Source organism: Thermobia domestica, chromosome 2 (assembly GCF_964235325.1).
Source record: "Thermobia domestica chromosome 2, izTheDome1.hap1.1, whole genome shotgun sequence".
NCBI classification, from domain to species: Eukaryota; Metazoa; Arthropoda; class Insecta; order Zygentoma; family Lepismatidae; genus Thermobia; species Thermobia domestica.
The window spans coordinates 135,728,649-135,753,410 of NC_137455.1; the positions used below are offsets into that span (position 1 = coordinate 135,728,649).

Sequence of the window (24,762 nt, forward strand, 5' to 3'; positions counted from 1 at the left end):
AATGCATTTGCAATGGGTTGTGTAATGTGAAATGCCATTTTAAAAGATAAGATAAGAAAGCAGTAAGTTTGTTATTAAAGTTATATTTAATTAAACTAATCACCCAATACTCTTCTCCTGGCGAATGATATGTTTCACCATACTTTTAAGAAAGAAACTTTGAAATGTGGAAGTGAACTATATGAAGTTGTTCTTTTGTGGCGTCTTCATTATCAAAACATTTTACTTGAAAATGGGTACACAGAGCTGAGATTAGGCGTATATGACGGGTGTGGAAGGATCTCCTCGTATACGAACAAATGTAGATGTACGGCAGTTACTTCTGCCACATATAGACGAACATTGTCATGCAATATGAATGTCGAGAAACAAAGACTGCTGTCGACGTAACTTTCCATGTGTATGAGCAAATTTGCATTGTATGGCTATGTTGTAATGATTTGACCAGTTTCTGGAGAGTTCTAGTGCACTTTACTAAGGAACGAACATACTTTCCTTCGCTCTTGCTTGTACTGTTCACCAAGTTGATGTGGCACATACTGATTCATCTTTCTTCAACTATTCTGCTGACTTCGGATGGTTGGGAATGGTTTTCAGACAAATGTTCATCTCTGCAACAACTTATTACATTACTTGACGTGAATTCTTTTCCACTTCGGGAATTAAAGTATATTTTTTTTACACGTGTTGATTGTCGTTCCCGATCATCATTTAGAGGATTGATGCATTTTTCTTAAAAAAAAAAAAAAGAGTAATATAATCCGCACATCATGATTCAACATGGTATCTGCAACTGTCTCAGAGACAACTACTGCGCGCACAGACGTTAGTTTCACTGCATTTAGCGCAAAAAATACCGATAGCTGTGTGCACACATATTTGTCCAGGGTTGCTTAACCTGCAGGTTTCCACAAAACGACATTTCTTAGTTTCATAGTACACACAAATTAATACATGCTATTTGTAACTATTTTCTTTCACAATAAAGATTTTCGAAATCATTTTGTGCGTTTCGTTAAGTATGAATCTTTCAGCTAAGATCTAGTGAATATTTATCTTCAGACTGTATATTATAAGGTTACTGAAGTTATGACTTTCTCATCCAAACACCATAACGTCAACAAACGTAGTAATTTTGAGTTAGTCCTAGTTCTTAATGCACAAACTTTTTTTCAGGACCTAGGCATCCAATAAATGTTCTGGTAACTACAAATAATTAGGGAAGGCCATTTACTTTAATGCGTCATTGCAACTTTTTTGAATAGCGAAAAAACTTTGAAGTTTTGTACCATGAAAATATAGGCAGGGGAACTTTGTTTAACATAATCTATGGCACCACTAGGAGAACACTGTTGCCAACCCAACATAAACTTATATCTTTTCAAAAAGCACTTCATCAGGTTATTACACATTTCACATCTACATGTTAGACGGAAACGTACACAATAACCTTCACACAAATGGTGAGGGTCCTACCGCTGAGCCCCCGTGCTTCCACAAAGTTCCTATCGGGAGAACAGTAACTAGTATTACTAATTAATATTTATAAGAAACTCAAGTCTTCGTGGTATCCTTAATTCTAATTCTTAACCTATCCTTCTAATTCAAGCTCCACATTTTAGAGTGTCTTTATTTTTGTTGGTTAATACCCTCATTCAGGCAGGTTAGGTAAAAAATTTAGAATGTGCCTTCAGGAATAATACATACTTACAAGGGAACATCCTATATTGGTAGTAGCATTGCCCAATCAAACAATGCACAATCGATAGAGGAATGAAGAATAGTAAAAAATCCAAAGTTTTCCGGGCCGGCACCCAGAAACACAGGAGATACAGAGGAAAGAAGGATCTAGAACCATGTGAAGATAGCAATGCAAAAGATAAAATGACACAGAAAAAACTTCAAAATGATTAAAGTAATCAAAATGACATTTACACAACAGTAGAGTAAGCAAACACTATACCCATTGACATGCTCATATGTAATACAGTGTTGCTAACTGAGCACAAAGTGTATTTTTTTAATGGCACGGAACACAATTTAAAACATCTAGAAAATCTAATTGGGAGTAGAACCATACCTGTGAAGTCTTGATGTACAGTGTTGCCAACGTTTGAATATAGGCATATATGAATTTCTATATGAAATTTTGTGTGTTGTGTTTGATACTATTCTGATTTCACACTTGGGCAAAACTGTTTTAACACTGTGCTTCGTCCCTTATTTTCGTACTTCAGTGATTATATTCTTGTTTGTGGTCTCATATTTTGGTTTTAACTAATTTGAATCGTGTACTGTATGTACTCTTCAATATCAAAGATTCATACAGGAATTCATATGGGACTGTTATCAAACGTTGGCAACACTATACACCAAGACGTCACAGGTATGGTTCTACTAATTTTATTAAAAATTACGTTTGCTAGATGTTATAATTTGTGTTCCGTGCTAGTTAACAAAACTTAATTTGGTGCTCAATTGCCAACACTATATTACATATGATATTATTGAGCATGTCTGAGGGTACAATGTTTGTTTACTATACTGTTGTGTAAATGTCATTTTGATTGCTTTAATCATTTTGAAGCTAGTGTCTTTCTGTGTTAGTGTATGTTTTGCATTGCTATCTTCACATGATTCTAGATCCTTCTCTCCTCTGTATCTCCTGTGTTTCTAGGTGTGTAGAAACTTTGGATTTCTCACTTTTCTTCACTCCTCTATCGATTATGCATTCTTTGATTGGGCAATGCTACTCTCAATATAAGATGTTCCCTTGTCAGACAAGTCAATTAACTCCAAGACACGAAGGATGTAAGCGAGAGTATAAAGGAGGTACGGCGTATACCGACCTATTACTTTTATAGTCCAGTATATTCTCACCTTTAAGCTAGGAAAGTACGAGTTATACGTGGGTGGGTATACGCTATGTTCTTGAAAGCAGTAGGGCGTATACCGACCAAAATCTCAAATATTACATCACTGAAGACATTAAATTATTACGTATATATTTATGAAAGCATGATAGATTTTTATTTAATTGAACATAATTTCTGTTATTTTAAAATTTATTAATTATTGAACTGCTGCAGAAGTGAAAGCGCACTCAAAAATTTTACATGGTATTAACAGTGTAATTTTTCAATCATGTCTCCCAGTTTAACGCCCCTTTCCATAATTGAGACTAAAGGAAACGTAGACCGACTTGAATGTGAGATCAAAACCTCATGTACTCCAAGTGGGACTCAACCCAAAGCACTCATACTAAATACAGAATCACGAGTGATCATCTTCAGCTAAAAGGTCATCATATTCACTTATTCATCTGATTGTTTACCACTTCTTCAAATTTATAATAATTACCACGATAAATGAATTCTATATCGTCTCACAACTTCGAACTTATTTGAAGAATTTAACGTTTTTAGTTACATATTTAACGTCTAATAGGATGGAATGTAAAGTATTAGGAAAATGGAACGTTCTGGTATCATTTGATAGAGTGCTTGATAGTCCACTCAGAACTACTTTTAATTTTACCCCATTCAATTCCATTCTCAAGTTTATCCAATTTTTTAATTTGCTTTTTTCCATATTGTTGTCTATTTTCCATATAAAATTTTGTCTTTGCCGATACAATTTATTAGATTATGAACAAACGAGACTGCGACAATTTTACGGTCATTTTCGATAAATGACCATTGAGGTATTTTAAATATCATTTCCTCTTTGACCACTGGGGTCCATTTACTGACAAGGCAGAGTGGATAGCTGTTGATGAACATACTAAGGTTGAAAATATACAGAAAACGACCTCTTTCTGCCAGTCATAGGACGTGTATGGTTTTAACCCCAGGAAAACCTATTTCAAACTACTGCAATGGCATTTTCGTTTAACCTTAAGAAAAAAAAGTATTTCCTTCCCCATGAGCCTTGAACACATATAAGGCTATTACATTCTGAGCAGTTCTGTACACCAATCCTAAAGCTGAATTTCAACAGTGAAAGGAATTTAGTGTATCCACCCTAACCAAGACTATATTTTACAAAAGCATAATTATGTAAACCAAATAAAGTAGTGATTTATGTGTTTATGAAGAATGAAAATCATCCTGAGTTAATTATTACAACTAGATATTCGAAAGACTTCAATGCTCAGTTTTCCAGAGTAAAGTTACACTTAAGAGGTCAATCATGTGTCCATTCTCGTGCTCCATGATATTTGTGAAGAATATTTGGTCAAAAAACTTCAACAGACATGTAATTATTATTCAAAGGCTCAAAAAGTACAGTAACCGCCTTCTAAGTACTGGTAAACTGTACTTTTCGACTTAACCATACACAAATTTAATTTTCAAACGTGTAATAAAACTTTTAGGATTAACAAGCAATATTATTGACATTTAAGTCTTTATAAAGTTGGGTCCGCAGAGTTCTTAAGAAGTTGATGAAAATTAGTATTATTTTAGCTTCACTATACAAGATATTATTCTAATTTCTTCAAATTAGGTGATCGACAAATTGCATACTCTTGAAACTGGATAACATTTGAAATATATTACTTGTAAATTGTCAGGAGTGTAATTCCGTATCAATCTTCACAAAATTTGCAGGTAGTAGCCCAAACCTAAATATACGAAAAATAATTATAACTACTATGCTGATTATTGCAAACTGAAACGCAAAATTTGCGTTGAGTTGAGCATAAATCTCTACAAAATAAGACAATAGAGCCTTCATGTTTTTCTCATAGCACTATTTCTGAAATCATAAAATAAATTGTAGGTAAGTTGAATGTTTTGGCTTGAACAAAAAGATCAGAAACTAAAACATATATATAAAAATAGAGTAAATTGATTTGGAAGTCAATTTATTATCCCTGGCTTACAAGTCGGATTCAAATGGGATTCACCACACGATAAAATAATTATTCGTCCTTAAAATGTTTGCAAGAAATGAGTGTGACTTTAGTTTAATCTGTAGAAAAAGCCTTTCCTGATTAAAGGGGACATGTGCAGTAAGTACTTAACTGTTTTCGCTCCTGTCTTTAATGAGACAAAAATTCTCCATGAAAGAACTTTAAGCTTCACGTGGTATTTCCTTTCCCCTTGCCTCTCTGCCATGTCTTATAGATGCTACCAATTGAGATAAGGCGTCGGAAGGCAATTGATTGGGGAAATACCCTCGTTTTGTAGCACGTTCCTTTGCGATAAGCACAGCACACCAACAGGTACGACGGCTATTGCAGAAACAACGTAACGGAACAGAATCGATTAAAGAGTCCAGTGCAATGTAACGGGAATTCTAGCGGAGAATCTATGGCGTCGAGTTAACGGGGGAAATGTGTTGTTCTGCACATTACAAGACGTTAAGACTCATGATTCTGGAGCTAATCCTAACAAACCTTCTTCTCACTGCACATACAAATGGAGCAAAATTTTTGGAAGTGGCTGACACACTGGCGGTTCTTGTCTAAATGTTTTTGAGTAGGCAAAATCTGAAAGTAACAAACAAATCCAACGGTTCTCTAGGTAATACAGTATTTAGACTTCTTTGTTTGAAAAAAGTAAATAATAATCAAGAATAAGATCGATTGTTTACCTACACATGGTGGTAATTATCTTGAGATTATTTGTCAACATATTTAATTGTTATTGAACTTTTAAACAAAATATGCAAAATTTGGGGGAAAAGTGGATGTTATGGCCAAGGGCGCCCATATTGTGGTTTCCAGGGAGGGGCAAGTATAAGCGACGTTTCAAATATACGTTCAAATTTTGCTGTAATTAATGTAAAAATTCTGTTGAGTTTTCGATATTCTGAAGTACAATTTCCCCTAGGGGGCGAGCGCCCTACCTTGCCCCCCCTGATTGGCGCCCTTGGTTATGGCACAACCCACTAATTACTTATAAAGTTGAAAACAAAAACATGGTTTCTTTAGAATATAGAACCGAAACAATATCTTTTTGGAATTTCCAAGATTGTAAGATTGGTGAAGTCATGTAGTAATAACATAATCATTAAGTATGAAGAAGAAAATGTGTTTCTTTATTGTAAATTTATAGTGAAATGAAATGAAGGGATGCTTAACTACGGCTATTTTTTTTAAATACCTTTGTAATACACGATAACTAGAATTAATCGTAACAATATGGAATCAGTATCAAAATCTGAAACAGTTACCGTAGGATGCGATTCTTATCTTGTAAATTATGCCAAATATTAACAGGTATTACCAAATTGGAGGATGCTATGATTGAATCTGTTTGGATGTTTATCGAGTATTGAACGATGTAATCCCCCAATGTTTCAATATATCGTGATGCATTTGAATCTTTTCTCTGGTTAAAGAAATAAAACAAAGACATCTTATGCATCCTTCTTGCAAAACATTCTGATCACTCTTTATTTTGAAGAGATAATTTAGATTTTTCCTATTTCTGGAAGATGTTGAATTTTATCAGTCAATTCTATGCCGTTTAGATTCAGGTTCATAGTGATGAAACACTGTAATCCATCGTAACAATGCTCCGCACATATCATTCTTTTTGTGTGGTATGAACCCAACAGCACAGCGAATAAAGGTTTGAGACTCTTTTCTAAGTTAGAGTCAATAACCGTGATACCACTATCAACATTTTCCGATATCTCAATTTCTTAATCAACATTGAATCACTTTGTGTCCTTTACTACAGCCAGCGCAATTTTTCTCACTCAAATTTTCCTATTTCTTCAAATCAGCACTTTTGTTCTTCACTGGTCTTCATTATTTTAGGTTAACCTGTATGAAGATGAACATCAATGTTTGTGTTTCTGTCCTCAAAATGCTTTAGCCTACTATTTCCAGCCGTTGGCTAATTACTATACTCATTCTATATTCGGCAATAAATATCTGCTTCGCTACTATTTATATTGTTAGTATATTTATTAGCGTTGGTTAAACTGCCGTCACTTGCGAAATAGGATGAAAAGGACTAGAGAATATAGAATAAAAATATTATTTAGGCACGAAAGTAACATTGGAAGCTTTACAATACTTTCAACATTCCAAAGCTATATTGACTGTGGGCAACATAGGTAGGATAATAACAAAGGACAATAAAGTGATATAAAGAGTGCGATTATGTTGAGGAAGAAGAAGAAGAGGAGGAAGAAACAAATAGCCTAAGGAAGCTAAAGAATGGTCGTTGTGGTCTTTTTAGCTGCAAGTGTTTCATGAGAATCACTTAACCGTTTTCTCTTTCTCTCACCTGAGATGGTCTTCCTTACAGCTTAGCCTTGGGAGCGTGCGTGCGACCAAGTAATAATTCTGACGACTTCAGAATGGCCCATTCATTACAACCATTACCACCGAAAGCTTCACAGAAGAGAGAGAGAGAGAGAGAGAGAGAGAAAGAGAGAGAAAAAGCTATGTGTAGAATCGATACAGCAAGCGGAAACCAGAATGCTCACCCACTTAAACTTTGATTTTTTTCTTTCTTTTAATAAAGGAGAGGATTCATCAGTTGTGTAAAAATAAATTTTTCTTCGGTAATGCTTTTCTATGAACTTGTACAGAATGAATGGCTACTGAATATAGGACGGGTATTGTACTACAGACAATAAGTTTTTTTAAAAAAAAAAGAGAATGTATTTCTTTTTAACACAACGAAGGGTTATGTGAGAAGCATTTTCTTCATTTCAGTCTAAAAAAATCCATGTTGTAAACAATTTATTTCTGAGATCATACTGTCTCATAGTTAAGTGTAAGCTACTAATTTGTACGAATTCCAATCTAAGAACGTGGCCGCTGTGACTCAGTCGTAAAGCGTTCACTTCTGGTGCATAGGATCCTTGGTTCGATTCCAATTCGCGCGAAGAATAATTTGTGGTGGACAATTACAGTATGCGTAGGTTTTCTCGGGGTTCTCCCGTTTCCTCCCACTTTCGTCGTTCCACCATCTCGCTCATTTCTCATCATCACCGTCTTCTTTAGGGTAGCCTGATGTTCTGACTATAGGACGTAAAACAAAGACTAAGCACATTTTACGAACACGAGTTCAGACATTTTATTTTTTTAACATTTTATCACCTTGTTATATATCTCACTATTTATTTTTAAACATTATTGTTTGATATGGTGAACAGAGTAGATCATTTCTCACTCGAGGAATCCCCGATTCGATTTCAGACCGTGTAAATACAGGTATATCTTGCATAATACAGGTTTGAACAACGTGAGTTTTCCACTAATGAAATTTCTATTATCAACGTATATTTACGAATGACCATAAGAGGTGTGTTAATTCATTTTTTTTTAAATAAAAAGATAATCAAATAAGTATTGTGCAGTTATGTATAGGTGGAAATACTGTTTAAATCGAGTCGATTATTGACTTTTGATATATCGATATTTACTACAATTGAGCAATGGGTGGATGGTGGTTCAATGCTAGATCGACCACTTGTGGTATGAGAGATTACTGGTTCAATCTCATTTCATGTGAGTTTGTGATAGATAAGTGTGTCCATGGGTTTTCTTGGATGTTCTCCTGTTTCCCCCTACATTATCACTACATCAATTGTTTCCATAATAATTAATGTCCATTAATATTGTGCTTCCTTTAGCCTACAGGAAATATTTGTGGAAATAAAATTGAAAAGAAAATTCAATTTAATTTAGAATTCAAGGCTTTTATCTAACAATTGTATGTTTTAAAAAACTCTGTCTAAACTTACACCGTATTTTTTCACTTTCAACTTATTTATTAATCTTAACATTTTTTTGTGATGAACAAATTTAATTATAAATTCATTGCATAAATACACTTCAAACAATGTTTTTTCATAGCGCGGATGTTTCTTTGGGAACCAGTTACATATTAAATAATATGAACTGGTCCTATTATCTCATAGCTTACCATATATATTCAGTTTTCGTGACATGGGGAATACTCCATGAAGTTGAAGTTATCCAGAAAAGAAAACACACTTCGCTGAAACTGAACAAGAAATATTTGAATACTAGCACTACTACTACTACTACTACTACTACTACTACTAATACTAATACTAATACTAATAATAATAATAATAATAATAATAATAATAATAATAATAATAATAATAATAATAATAATAATAATAATAATTATGACATGAAATGAGGTAAAGTACGGGCTATTTTGGCTTGAGTTATCAGTACTTAGCTGCACATTGTTTGAAGTCAATATGAAGTTTAATCATACGCGAATTTAAAAATAGGTTAAGTTTAGAAGTTGAAGTAGTTAAGAGCTTTTTTTTAAAAAAAATCCGCAATGTGAAAAGAGACGATTAGAAATATTTGCATCAAGATTGGTATTTTTTCACCATTGCATTATTCGTCTTCAAACAAATTCTAGAAATGCAGGGATTCTTTCAGAACGAAATTTTGAAGTAGATGAATTTACTCTATAATTATTTTACTATTACACATATTTATGAACTGCCAATAGGTACTGCCAACTCAATGTTTTTTAAATAATCAAATAAAAGCAAAAACTAGCACGTATAAATGTAAAGATTGAAATACTGTATAAGTGATATGTTATACAGTTTCCTGTGATATGACGATCTTAACTACAATAGAAGAATGGATACACGCTACTTCAGTATTAGAGCGGTCATCTATTGTGCATAAATTCTCTGGTTCAATCACAGCCTATACGTGCTTCGTTTAAACAACACCGTATTCGTGCATTTTCTCAAGATTCAAACTTTCTCTCACACATTCTCATTCCATCAATGCTTATCGTAATCATTCACTATCGTTAATAATATGTTGTAACTCAAAGCATATAACAATAGAATGTAAAATTGAAAGTTTTTATGTGCAGTTGAATGAATACGCACGTATATATTATAAATATTACATATTTATAAGTACTTTCTGTAGCCTTTGCTTTTCTTCTAATTTAAACTTACTTATCACCCCAAATTAAACTTAAACCTATATCTCGAAGTATTCCTGTATCGTATATGTATATTCTTTGAAGTATATTTGCATTTACTTGCTAGCACAACCTGATAAATTTTGTAACAAAATAATAAGGCCTTTTTTATTCCTTAGTAAGAAAAAAACATTAGATACTGAATTATAATATTTTTGTATCTCCTTGGAATTTCAATTAACGAACAAGTGACCGGAAACCAATGAAATGATACGAACTTACATGTTAGCACAATTATTCTCGTCGCCGTTATGTATTAGTATCTAGGTCAAAATTTGCTACTTATTTTTAATTCAAACACCTCTCCGATAACTTCAATATATCAGATCAACACAGAATACACTGTGCATTGTATATTTATCAAGAATTAAACCAAGAATCATAATGGAGAGACATTTACATAGTGCCATGACACAAATGCAACACAATATTGCACAAAAATGAGAATAATTGTATTCCCTATTCTCTAATCTGAATCGATTTTGAGAAATTACTGAACAAAAAGGTGGACAACTGACGAAAGGGAGTGATTATTGAAGATAGGTGGTGTGGTGTGAGAATGTGGGAAAAATTAGGATGACGACGAGAAAACACTCCTGTCAAGTTATGCCAACCACCAACACTAAAATGACCGAAACATATCTCAAAATAATGGGCTATTTATGGGCTAATTAGTTGCTTTAATCCCACTTTTTGGACTCCTACTGTTTAACGGGAAATTGGAATCAAAATGGGCGATTCTAGCTTGATATCAAGCCAGAACCCCCTACGGTTACAATGGGCCAATCGAAAAAATTCAAACGCCAGAATTATGGGCTATTTATTGCTTATTAGTTGCTCTAATTCTGATTTTTGGGCTCGTGCCGTTTAGGGAAAAACGGAATCAAAATGGGGGAGTTCTAACATCAACCTAGAACCCCCCATAAGGTTAGAATGCTCGAAACGAAAAAATCAAAAGCCAGAATTGTGGGCTTTTTATGAGCTTATTGGTGCTCTAATTCCGATTTTTGGACTGCTACCGTTTAGCAGGAATTCTTTATCAAATTGTGGGATTTGGTTTAACTCTAAAATCCAAACGCTTGTAAAAGTTTCATCATTGCCAACGTTTCGTCTACGAGACGACGGGCACAAAAAATGAACACATACTTACAAAGAAAAACATAAACAGTTGTATTGAAACGTAAACAAGATGACTGATACGTAATGCATACAATTGACACCTTTTCAGCCAGTTCATTGCTCTTGAGCGCATTTAAAGCACCACTGTCCTTGATGATCTCCACACATTGCTTTTGAACAGCTCTTGCAGAAAAATTTTGTCATACGCCGCTTCTTGGATGGGCAGAATCCACAGATTTTTCTTCCCTGAGGTTCTTGCTGTACAGGTGGAATATTAGGAATTTCTCTATACAGGATGTTGGCAATCGACTGATGCAAAGAGCGTGCCAAAAATGTGTACTCCAAACGGTGCTCCAACCAAGGTTTTACAAGTGTGTTGTGAAGTTCTTTAACAAAATCACGTCTGGAAAGTGGTTTTCTGGCACTCGTGACCATTTTAGCTACATAAATTGCATAGCTGTTGATAATCATAATGTTTATCATGCCACAGAAAATGCATAGTGGCCACCTTTTGGTTTTGCGGCTACACGACATCTGGTTGCACATTTGATCAAGGGTGTCGACCACTCCTTTTGCATAGTTATAAAACTCGATAATATCAGGCTTCTTGCTGGTTTCATTGATTGCTGGCTTCTCATGGCACGTTGAAAAACCTTCTTGTTTTTTGGTTTAGAAGACACCATGGTCTTGGGTTCATCAAAAAAGAACATCGAACTCCCGATTCTTCTTTCTCCAGGTTCCTTTATTTCCGGGGGTATTTCTGGTTTGTCTCGACAAATAATGGCAAATAAGGTTAGGTTGATTGGTGGTGCAAGTATATCGCTGGCCAGAGGGTTAGAAGTAAACCAGTTATCACACGTGATATTTCTATTGGAACCATAAATGCTTCTGGTAAGCTCCTTCACTATGAACTGAGCCTGTGGAATACCCGGGGTGTAGTGCCTTTTCCCAAATACGGTATGGCATCAGCCATATATTTGCTCACTGCATCACACATCATGACGATTTTCAACCCATACTTTGAGGATTTGTTTGGTATACACATGCGATTTTTGCATCTGCCCCTAAATCCAAGCAGTTGCTCATCAATAGTCAAGTACGAGCCGGGTTTATAGCTATTTCTGCAGGAGGATATAAACAAGCCCCATATTTCCCTTATGGGGGCAAAGTGATCTGTTTTGCTCCTCTCAACTCTGGTATCTTTGTTGTCAAATCTCAATGCCTCAAGTAGGAAATCAAAACGACTGCGGCTCATTGTAACCTTGCATCGATCACCAGTACTCCATATTGAACAGTCTTTGCTGGCATGTGGTTGTCCTTTTGGCTTGCAGTCAATATCAAGATTCCCAAAAACGCATCGAACTCTTCCTTGTACAATAAAGACACTGTCTTGTTTTGCGCTACGTAGTTAGGTTGTCTTCTACATATGGCAGCCTTTGTATGCTCCATAGTTATATTTTTCATGTCTTCGGTATAAAACAATGTAAAAATTTCAGCTGGGTCAGTCTTGGATTTAGGTATATGTGTAGGACCTTGTCGAATATGCGCAACGTTCCGTGCTGCTGTTCGTGTATTTGCATTTTGTGGTGGTTTATTACACCACAAATGGCCATTTTTGCCGTTCTTCCTTGGCGTTGGGCAAATTACAATACAGTTTTCCTCATCATTTATTTGACCTAAACAAGAGTTAGCGATTACAGTTTCAATAGTTTCTGTAACAGTGTCTCTTATTGGCCTCTCCAAATCGTCTTCGTCACTACCAACTTCAGAATCGCTGTCCGTACCCGTTGGCACATAATTGGGGTCGTCATCAGTATCGTCATTGGTATCTAACCCAGAATAATATGGTTGCTCAGGGTCGTCCTCAAATTCAAGATCAGACAAACTTTCATTTAGCAGCCTCAAAATACGCTCTTCTTCACGTTCAATCCGTCGGTTTTCAACTTCATGGTTTTTATCCATATTTAAACAATAAATATGAACATGAATTTTCAAAATAAATACGGAACTAACTATCTGAGAAAATATAACAGTCATAAAATTATACTTTGGACCTAAGCCTTCGTATCACACTGACGCAATGAATTTTAAAAAAATACGTTACCTCCAATGTTTCGTATATCAGAAGACACAATGCTATTAGAGAACTAACGCTTTTTCCAATGCTTCGTTTACGAGACTACGCAGTCACTGTATTGGCACAACAATAAACACGCCAACGGTTTCCGACACGCTCACGTGGGCCGTCTGGGCGACAACTGAAGGTACTGGAGTGGTGGGGGTAGAAACTACAAGGAGACACGAAAAGGGAAGAAAAATATGGCGAGCGTCGTCTATCAGACAAAGCGTTGGGATTCCAGGAGGGTTATAATACTCCGATCAAAAGAATTCAAATGTCGCAATTATGGGTTAATTGTGTGCTAATTAGTTGCTCTAATGTCGATTTTTATTCTTTTATCGTTAGCAAGAAATCTCATGCAAGATTGGTACTGATTTTTAGGTAACGATGATAATTTCAAAGTTGCAGTGAGAAAACATCGATGTTTATTAACTGAAAATAGATTTATTTGCATTCTCCGCAAAGATATATATATATATATATATATATATATATATATATATATATATATATATATATATATATATATATATATATATATATATCAGTAAACCCATGAATTCTCTTTTCGCGTGCTTATGTTCATTATGTTTGGAAGTAAGTAGAGTATATATAGAATTTATATAGTGAAATATCATATTATTATTTAAATATTTTTTTTTGTTTAAAGGGAATGCCTCTTCCCGTTGCCGGGGGAGGCAGTGGCACAGTGGTAGAGCGCTTACTTCTTGTGCGTGTGATCCCTGGTTCGATCCCAGCTTGCGCCAAGTGGTTTTGGTGGTTGACAAACACCGTGTGCTTGGGTTTTATCGGTGTTCTCCCGTTTCCTCCCACTATTGGTCCACTATGAGTCTGTAGTTAGCCTATCTAAATCGAAGTTCGATACGACCTCCAGAATTGAAATTCTTTAAGTATATAATAAGAATGTCCTTGCAAGTCACTAATATATTGTTGAAAATGTTCTTTTCACTCAGAAATTAATTTACTGTATAAAAGTTATACAATTCAACAATCCTTAATTGTTGGTTGATTTATTACGACCAATTTTTTGTAAGAATAAATTATCTCGTTATGCATTATATTACAATTACTTACTGATATACATTATTTACTGATATACTTCTATGCAAATTACTTCTTAAGAGCCTGCCTTACTAAAAATAATGCAAAATTTACAATTTTTCTTTTGCTGGTTTATTCATAAGTGAAAGGAGATAATGATATGCAACTTACCACAATCATAGATAATGTTGTTCTACAACAGAAAATATGAACCTGAAGAATTTTCAGTGTTGCTATCCATAGAAATTATAGTGTTGCCAGAATAACAATTTCTCTAAAATCTAAGTTGTGGCAGCGACTAGAGGAACGATCTCAACTGCACTTGGTTCCGTATTGTGTTGTTTTGGTTTGCTGTGTACTACTTTTGAAATAGCATTATTATTTATTTTTAATAACTGTATGTTAAAACTATTTTGTTTATTACAAACTAAATACAGCTATTATTTAAAAAGTAGTTCACAGGAAACCAAAGCAACATGATACATAATCAAATGCAGTAGAATTCGTTCCTCTAGTCGCTGCCTTAACTTAGATTTTAGAGAAATTGTTATTCTGGCAACACTGTAATTTCTATGGATAGCAACACTGAAAATTCTTCAGGTTCATATTTTCTGTTGTAGAACAGCATTATCTATGATTGTGGTAAGTTGCATATCATTATCTCCTTTCACTTATGAATAAACAAGCAAAAGAAAAATTGTAAATTTTGCATTATTTTTAGTAAGGCAGGCTCTTAATAGAATATATACTAAGTGTTCAGTTCATACTTCCAAATAATGAAAATATATACAATCAAAGCTTTTTTGTATGCACAAAAATTGTACATGTAAAAAAAGTAAAAACAAGTTATAAAAAAAGCAAAATCCAAGCTTTAAAACAGCCCACGTTTATAAATAGTTTATAAACGTTTATAAATTTTCTATATAACGCTGGTAATTTTTATAATGTATGTTGAATGGATGTCTTATAATTATTTTTGTATACGTCTTTTTATCAAAACAGTAAAGAGGATACACGAGAAGCAAAAGTTCTTCAGATTTTATTGTAGCTCTTCATTACCATGATATAAGTACAGATTTACGTAATCAGCTTCAAAGAAGTACTTATAATTAGCCCATAAATAACCCATAATTCTGGCGTTTGAATTTTTTCGATGGGGCCATTGTAACCGTATGGGGGTTCTAGCTTGATGTCAAGCTAGATTTGCCCATTTTGATTCCGATTTCCTGCTAAACAGTAGGAGCTCAAAAAAATGTTATCAGAGCAAGTAATTAGCCCAAAAATAGCTCATTATTTTGAGATATGTTTCGTTCGTTTTAGTGTTGGTTGTTGGTCTAACTTGACACTGGCCAATAAAACCCAGTGACAATGATGTTTTGTCCACCACAACCTCATACGGGCAGGATCAAATTAGGAACCTTTCCAACGAGAGATGAACACTGTTAACTTTTAAAACACATATCTACTTTTATTAATTGTTCCTTTCATTTTTGATTGCTACTAGACTAAACAGGAACACGAACACAGAAACATTGAAGATAGTTAAAAAAATATGACTATCCTTTACAGAGGGGACTCGACCTCTCAATGAGCTTAGCCTTACGATCATCATCCAACTCCTAGAACCGCTCTACTGTACTATCGATGACCAGAGCCACTTTACTTCTGGTAGAACTTTACCTCTTTAAATAAATATAATTATTGCGAATTTACTTTTGATAAAATTTTACAATCATACTTAAAAGGAAATGAATCCTGTAATGCTTCGATAGAAGTACAGATACAGATTATAACGAATGAATAAATGTCAACACTTTTATAAACAATTTCAGAAGCTATTTATGTATTTTTTGTAACGTTCTGAAAATATAAGAAGAAAAAGGTAGCTTGTTTCAGAAAAGAAAATGGAAACAAAAAAAATAAGAAAGGAAAATGCAAAAAGTAAATGGACCAAAGAGATAGAAAGGAAGATATTTAAGCAAATAGAAAATTGTCTTTGAAGGAAGAAAGATATGTTATCAGGTCACCACGGTAAATATACCACACACACACACACATTTTATACATTAATGTTGTCTTTTAGGTTATATCTTGAACATTCTAAGATAAGGTAGAAGTTTCCTTCTTTGGCAAAAGAGGCCGTTTTCTTTGACTTCTCAGTTTCTTTCGAAAGCGGATGGCCTTTTCAAAGAGATTCCTTTGAGAAAAAACTTTTCTGGATAAGAAGAGCGAAGAAATTTATGAAATTCAACAACAGGGTACGTATCCAAAAAATAAGAGAGGAATATATATATATATATATATAAATTTCTTGTTTTGAAATAAGGACTGTGTTTTGTTTATTTGTATAGGAAAGGAGAGCAAAAGAAAATAAAGTACTCTAACATTGTTGAAAAAAGTCATAATTGAAAAGCTGCGTCTCAGAAAGGTACATGTCCACCTGAAGCAGTTTCTGGCAATATGAAAGAAAAAACTCGACGGCCATGATATGATTACGTGAAAACTACCAAGCGGTAAAATAAAGGTACAAGTATTTTTCTGTTTAGATCTCTATATTGCATCCGACAGATGCATTATTGTGCATCAATTATATATACTGTTGACCTTTACCATTTTTAATTCACTTCAAAAATGGAAGTTTTCAGTTATCCTTATGTAAGAATGTATATAACCATTTTTTAAAGTCGTACCAAAACAAACATGTTAATGTTTCATAAAATTACTAATAATTTTATATCAGGTATTAATTTGTTCGGCTTGGCACGAGTTCAGAAAATATTTCTAGATAATACTGTAGTAATAAATTATTTACTGCTTTTAAATACCTTATTACTATTATTATTATTATTATTATTATTATTATTATTATTATTATTATTATTATTATTATTATTATTATTATTATTATCTACTTTATAGTGCCTTCTGAAGTTGGTTCATAATTTTGAAAAGAATAGTTTTATTTTAGTTGCCAAAGTAGGCAACCAAACTGTTCTCGCTGCATTGTTGGTTGCATAACACAAGGGTTCAGGTGATAAGAAGAGACCTTGTCATTTGGAGACTTCATCTTCCACATTGACTGATTGGTACCTAAAAAGGGAATCCGAATTGTGAGTTCTTTTGACCTTAAAAAAAAAAAAAAAAAAAAAAAAAGAACGAAAGTTTGGAATGTAGGTGTCGATTTTAGAAAAGTTTTATGACATATGTAGAAATTTATGCTTTTGTGATGTGTATCTGGTATGTGACATTTTTAGTAATATTATAGTGTATAGGATCTCTTTTGTGGCTAATCGGATAGCGTACGCGCCTTTGACGTGGCAGATTCAGGTTCGATTTCTGACGGGAGCTCATGTGGTTCGGATTCCATGTTAATCAGTAGGTCTCGTCTCATCTAACCTCACTGCTGGAAGGGCCGTTAAACTCACAATCAACTCAACTCAACGACTAGTGTATACTTTCTTTTTTAGCTGACATGTAACATTTTTAGTTATACTATACACAGCTGGCACGAATAGTATATACTTTTAACCCCACATACGCTTATTAATAACCGAATTTAATTGACTAATTTAAGATCGAAGTTATACAATATTATAAAAGCTACACACAAATCCAAATTTTCTTGTTTGTATTTTCTAAATTAACTATGAAAGACTATATTGAATTGGTTATGTCCTAGAACATTGATAGCTAAATTTATGAAGTTTCTGAGCTTCAGCACCGTTTTTAAATCCCACTGTGAGCTACCAACCAAAAGAACTACCAACTTCTTTTTTTAAATCTTACATATCTTTATTGCTTATTGCGATCTACCGAACATGCGATCTACTGTAAATGTCTCCGCGATCGACAGGTTGGTGATCACTGCCCTAAAACTTATGAAGACTAAATCTCTCTAACACCTCGTTATCTATAAGATAGATTCATGCTGCAACGGTACATTGTTTTTGTAAGTTTAGGGAATATAAGTGATAGAGAGCCACAGAATTTTTAATAATTTGAAATGCGATAAAATATATTTGCTTTGTTAGTTCCTTGGTACATACTATTCATTCAATGAATTTTGATATGCTTCACCTATAGTAATTCAAAAGCACTTGAAGATAACAGTTGCACGCTACCATAAAGAATACCGCATTCAGTATAAGCATATTGTTACATTCACTTCAATTTGTCCGTTTGTTTGTAGAAAGAAGTCGAATTTTTAGCGCCTTCGTTAGGTAAAGTCTGTTTTCATATTCTCCCCTTGTGATGTTTGTAATGACATGTATATTGATAGTATTGTATTTCTATCAAAATAACTATCAACAAATGAACTTCAAACTTTTCATTAAGCTTAATTGATGTTTTCAATATCGTGACTTGTCAATGACGTTTGCAGAAATCTATCTTTGAAGAGTTGAAATGTGTTGCGAGAATTAAAAGAGCAATCGACATATGGACTTCTGATTCAGATTATCAGTAACGTATTTCTAGCTAATTATTGTCACTGTCATAATCTGCCTACCACTGCCATAACCACAAATCTATTTGAGGATCTTTCACCGGAGGCTGCTCTAGATTAACTGAGATCAATTTACTGTGTGTGAACATCTAAATGAAGATTCGTATATATGTAATATGTATATGAGGGTCCAACAATCTGTCTACCAACAAAAGTATAGTTTGCTGAAGAGATACAAACGGGAAAACTCACACAGCACACACACCTATAAACTCACGTATTTAATATTGAAGAAATGCCCGTTCTTCGCACAAATTCTCAGGCTATGAAATTTATAACGGTGAGAAATGCATTAAGTATTGTCTCTTAAAAATATGTCACCTGGACTACAGGGAGAACGGTTAAGTTGCCTACTTCTTATGCACTGTGTTTCACTGTATGTCATTTTTGTATACATTTTGACCCCCCCAAATGCCTCTTTGAGTTGTAAATCGAAAGAAAGGAGAAACTTTAGTGGCTCTATTGATTATTTTTCGCGGAAGTCTAATGACACACGCATTATTTTATATTTCACATACATGATTCATAATTAAAAAAGAAACACTAAAAACGAGAGAAAATGACAGGACCAAATGTGTTGCAACGCGCGACAACATGGAGACAGCGGAGCAGAACTAGTGACGGTTAGTAACCTATTCGTCACCCATGGGCGATCAGAACGGCTGCAAAATGGTGAGGGATTGGGAGGATAAGCACTTAGATGTCCTTCTTGGGCGTGGTAAACCGTGTGTCGAAGATGCAACAGCCCGCCAACTGTAACTCGCGAAGTTTGTAGGTGTGCAAGTTATTGTGGAATCATCGAACAGACCTGTTCACTCTTTGGGAGATCCGGAAAACGCGTAAACCAAGGAAGCAGAGAAACATTGTGTATAGCCAGGAAAAGTAGGACACTAAATATCCTGCTGGAATGTAGTTCTGATAGCATCTGCACTAAAGGACCCATAACCAAGTCCAACACCTTGTCAATGTAAGGTTGATTGGTCAATTGTCTGTCAATGCGTAGGAGACACGAACGGACAATTACGAGTCGTATATCCCACACCATTATCTGGTGCCGAATCGATGGCGATGCAAAATGCATGCGTCGCACCACGGTAACGTCAGTTACGGATGCAGTCATCATGATGCTGCACACAGAAGCGAGATTCGTCTGAGAAAGGATTTCCAGCCATTCGTTTTCCTATGCACGTCGCTCTCGAAACCATTGTAGTTCCCCATATTAATGCTGCGCAGTAACCGAAAGCCTCAGCAATGAGGCCCGTGCAAATATGCTCTGCTTTGTTAGACGACTTGGGCACACTGTGTGGTGTGTAACAGTCTCAACTGCTTGCGCTAGCGTGCTGGATGTGACTGATCATCCATACTCATACACAGAAACTGCCTGTTCTCACTGTCCGTGTCACAGCGTGGTTGTTAGGATCTGACGTATCACTACGTAGTGTCTTCATGGAGCCTTTGAATCCATATGCGTTGCATTCTCTCCAATACGGGCACCAATGTCACGAAAAAACAAACCAGACTCATGGTACGCTAGTATGAGTCCGCGATCAAAACCCGAAACCTACTGGACAGATAACTGCATTTAACAATGAAGCATCTTTTGACTGTATGCACACATTTACATCACAGTAACCTTCTTTTTTTTTTAAATTTTTCTACTGTGTCACTCTGGCGGACCACAGCTTCTATTAGATGGCATATCCGAGGCCTGTGCTGCTTCACGGCACTGTTGTGCTAATCAATTGTATATCCTGTGTTCTACACATTCTGCAAATTTGAGCATCCTATGATGTACCTTCTTCGTGTTGCATTTTAAATATTGAACAGTGTATTTATATAAACGAATCAAGGTATTAATAGCATTACACTGATATATATTGTCAGTTCTGTACTTTAAATTTCAGTTAATCCATCCCTTCTTTATTTTTTTCAATTATTGCACTATTGTACGGTAAAACTTCTAGACTGATATGTTATACTACTAGAAAATTTTGGCCTAAGCAAAAGTTATTCATTTGAAGTATCTTTCGTTCAGTAGGTAGCGTGTTGTTTGCCACGACTCGATTTTCGTGTTGTTTGCCACGATTTTGCTGCAGTTTTTGCATTCCGATCTTATCATATCTCATTATCGTCAAAAATTTACACACACCTAGAGTAGAAGAAAGGGTTGCCAGGCACCTCTGTTTTTGATCCTCTGGAACAAGTGGTAAAGGTTATTGCCTTTAGGACGAGAGAGGTTCATTAGACTCACTGCTGAAAGAGAACATTAAGCTCCAAACAAATGAACACGAAACGTCATTAATATCACAATAGCTTTGTAAATTGATATAATTGCATTTTCTCTTTTAATATCATCTCCTCTGATATAATGTTCTGTTTTCCATTATGCTACGCGATTAAAGACCTGAGTTTTATATACTTAAGAATAATCAACTGAAATATTTCAATTTTACGTCCCACGATTATATATTGTAAGCTAAAGAATATGGTAATGATGAGAATGAATGAAAAATAATGTAATGAAGAAAGTGGGAGGAAACAGAAGAACCCCAAGAAAACTCACGCACACAGTGTTTGTCCACTACAAAACTCACTTCGAACGAGGAAATTTTCCGTGCCTTGTAAAGTTCTGGAAACACAAATATAACTTCAATTTATAAATGTCATTGTTTGAAGATTCGGGAAAGTAGCTGAACACAGACTGACTTATACACTTGTTTCTTTGACAGAATTATAAATAAAGTAATCAGAATACTAGATTGTAGTTAATTTCTTGATTACGTCATTGTCATACAAAGTGTTTACTCTGAGAATTGTTTGAAAAGTTAAGCAAATATTCTCATTTCTGCACACCGAGAATCCACCTGAGATATGATTACATCAAAAAAACAATATTTCAAATTGGTTTCTTCTTTGGTTCCTTCTGGGAGTTGTTAAGTATCAAATAAGTTATCTTTCGAGTACTGGATTCAACTTCTTGCATTTATATGGTTTAAATTTTACCTTCAAACGTCTGAGGGAATTAATGTTGAAGAGAGAGAGAGAAACTTTAGAGAAATTTAACCTGCTCGCTTACTTTTGCTATAGGTTTTATTGCCTCAAATCGTGCACGGGGCTCCCTTGTGGCTATGTGGATAGCGTACTCGCTTCCTGTGGTGTGGGAGACCCGGGCTCGATTACCGGCGGAAACTCATGTGAATCGGAAACCATATTAAGCTGTAAGCCCAGGTCTCATAGTCCGCTGCTGAATGGGACGCTTAACTCAAATTTACATCAATTTGTGCCCATTCCAATCTTGTTTCGGAAAGGCTATCGAAGGATTGTCGACCTTTGTATTTTAATAATCTCTGTGAGATAGATTTGATTTTCAGTTTTAGTGCCCCGTTCAGATCGAATCTATATGAGACATGGACCTACAGTTTAATGTTGAATCCGAACCACATTAGCTCCCGCTGAGAATCGAACCGGGCTCTCCCACACCGAAGGCGCGTACGCTATCCGCTTAGTTACTTGGGAACTTTCTGTGTGAACTCAAAAATAGCCAAGTAACAATACAAAAGACACTCAATACGAATAGACTAAATTTCCCTCCTCTCACCAAAGCTGTTTGAAAGATCGCTAAATCCATATTTTTATATCTAATTTTATTTAATTTGATCTCTAGAAAAGTTATGAAATATTAAATATATATATATATCTAACGAGCCCCCTACTGAAGGTTCGAGTTCCCATATGTCGGGATTGCTACGACTTTTATGGGTAGTTCTGATGATATGCCTAGATTTAATGTTGGCTACACAAACAAGTTGTACGGCATATCAATTTTGAAAATGCATTTGGAGAGTTTTTAAGTAAACAAATTATTACATTAAGTACTTGAACTCAACTTGAATAAATTTAACTGTGGTGTTAACAGCCGATAGCTCAGTAACCGAATAACGTGCTTGGGACAATTTGTATTGTATGTATTCTGTTTATAAATATAATAGATCTGATTGTTATAATAGGGTCATCTGGCAATCCTTAGCTTATGAGTTGATTTTGTATAAATCTTCACGATTGTGATATAAGATAAGCCAGACAATAACGTGGCAAGCAACACCAAAATAGAGTCATGGCAAACAACACCAAAATCGAGTCGTGGCAAACAACACCAAAATCGAGTCGTGGCAAACAACACCGTGGCAAACAATACTACGTAATCGTTCAGTAGGCCTCTTCCCGGTAAAATTCTTATTGGACATTTGGTTAAAGCAATTTTCATTAATTATTCGATTTTATGAGCACAAATATGATTGGCGGTTTTTTAATCACCAATAAGATAAGCGTGCAATATTTGTATTTTCCGTTATATTTTAACTAGCAGAATATCCATTCTTCGCACGGGGATAATACGTTTAATTTGGCTGAATTTGGATTTAAACGACTTTGGAATTGTCACTGTTTGTCTCAGTGGCCCCAAAAACTATGGATCGGACACTTATATTGATCATTTTAGATTATATATATATATATATATATATATATATATATATATATATATATATATATATATATATATATATATATATATATATATATATATATATATATATCCTTCCCCGTCTCCTAAGTTGCACCGTCAAAGTGAAATAATAAAAACCATCCCTGGCCCGAATCTCAAAAAATGTTCAAAATTTGGTCGAGATCGGCCGGGTGGTTCAAGAGGTATGTATGTAATGAATATAAATGGTTATGATGTTGCTTAATACGGTTAAATGGCGATAAAGGTTTTGAACAAAATTCACGGATCCCTTCTACCAGAAATTGTACACCCCATCACTCAGAATGTTTAGTGTATTAGTACTAACCATTATATGAATCACAAAGTTATTTATTCCAGTGAAAGGAACTAATATATACAGTATGCGGCAAAACAACAGCACTAAAATCACATCGTTGAAATTTATTTATTTATTTGTTGTACAACATAATGAAATATAAGAAATATCAATCTAAGAAGACTCGTGCCTGCACATCATGTGTTCAAAATGTTGACCATTACATCGCACACATTTTTCATAGCGGTCCTATAGATCGATGGACATGTTAGTGAACACGGGTTACTGCAACGACAGAACAATGATCGAACCTTCTCTCTTCTACGGTAACCCACATGTAGGCGTCTGGAGCCCTGAGGCCAGGGGAGTGGGAAGGATATGGAAAATCCACTTCACGGGAAATCAATTGATGTCCAAACTCTCGCAGGCAGAAAGATAATCGACTCAGTTGTAATGTGGGCGGTAGCCCCTTCTTGCTGCATCCATCGTTATTGTAACGACAGATTTTTGGTGCGACAAAAAATCCCAAACGATGCAAGAATTGATCAATAATCAACTGTCGATAGATGTACCGATCAAGGTACACAAGGCTTTCATCACTGAACCATATGTTACTGATGAAGAGCTTGTTCATATACCATAGCTGCAGAGGAACACAGTAGACGTGAGTGCTCATCTCCTCCAGTGAGATGCTGATCCACACCGTATGAGCGGAAATAGTGCTCGTGAATGAACACCTTCTCCTCTGTTGTAAGTAACATTATCTTTACGCCAATTGCACAGTACGCTAGTCCACACATGACTGAGTACACGTGTGGAGTTCACAGCTCATACCACGTTGCATCTGTGCGCCATCCATACGCGAATTTCAGTACTGTTTGTTTTGCCGCATACTGTATTATATTATTTTGTTATTATTTATAAATAGTATGCATTTATAATTATTTTGGTTAATAATCCAATAACAGATAATGATAGCGTTAGAATGATGGAGACATGGGTGCCTGAAGGAAACAGGGGTCCAGACTCCACCTGGCTCACGAAAATGTAGAAGTAATATAGCAAACCACGTATATTAAATACCAGATAGACGTAATATAGCAACCATGGAGATGGGACCCTAGAAAATTTTCTTCGGGCACTCATGGATGGAGATTATGGATGGCTTTGGAA

The 24,762-nt window shown here is 35.0% G+C and overlaps 1 protein-coding gene across 2 annotated transcripts in view; it reads left to right on the forward strand.

Annotated features, from left to right (window-relative positions):
• LOC145675686 (lachesin-like) overlaps positions 1 to 24,762 on the forward strand; it is a 1,025,328-nt gene that overhangs the window by 217,349 nt on the left and 783,217 nt on the right. The gene's annotated exons all lie outside the window — the stretch shown is intronic.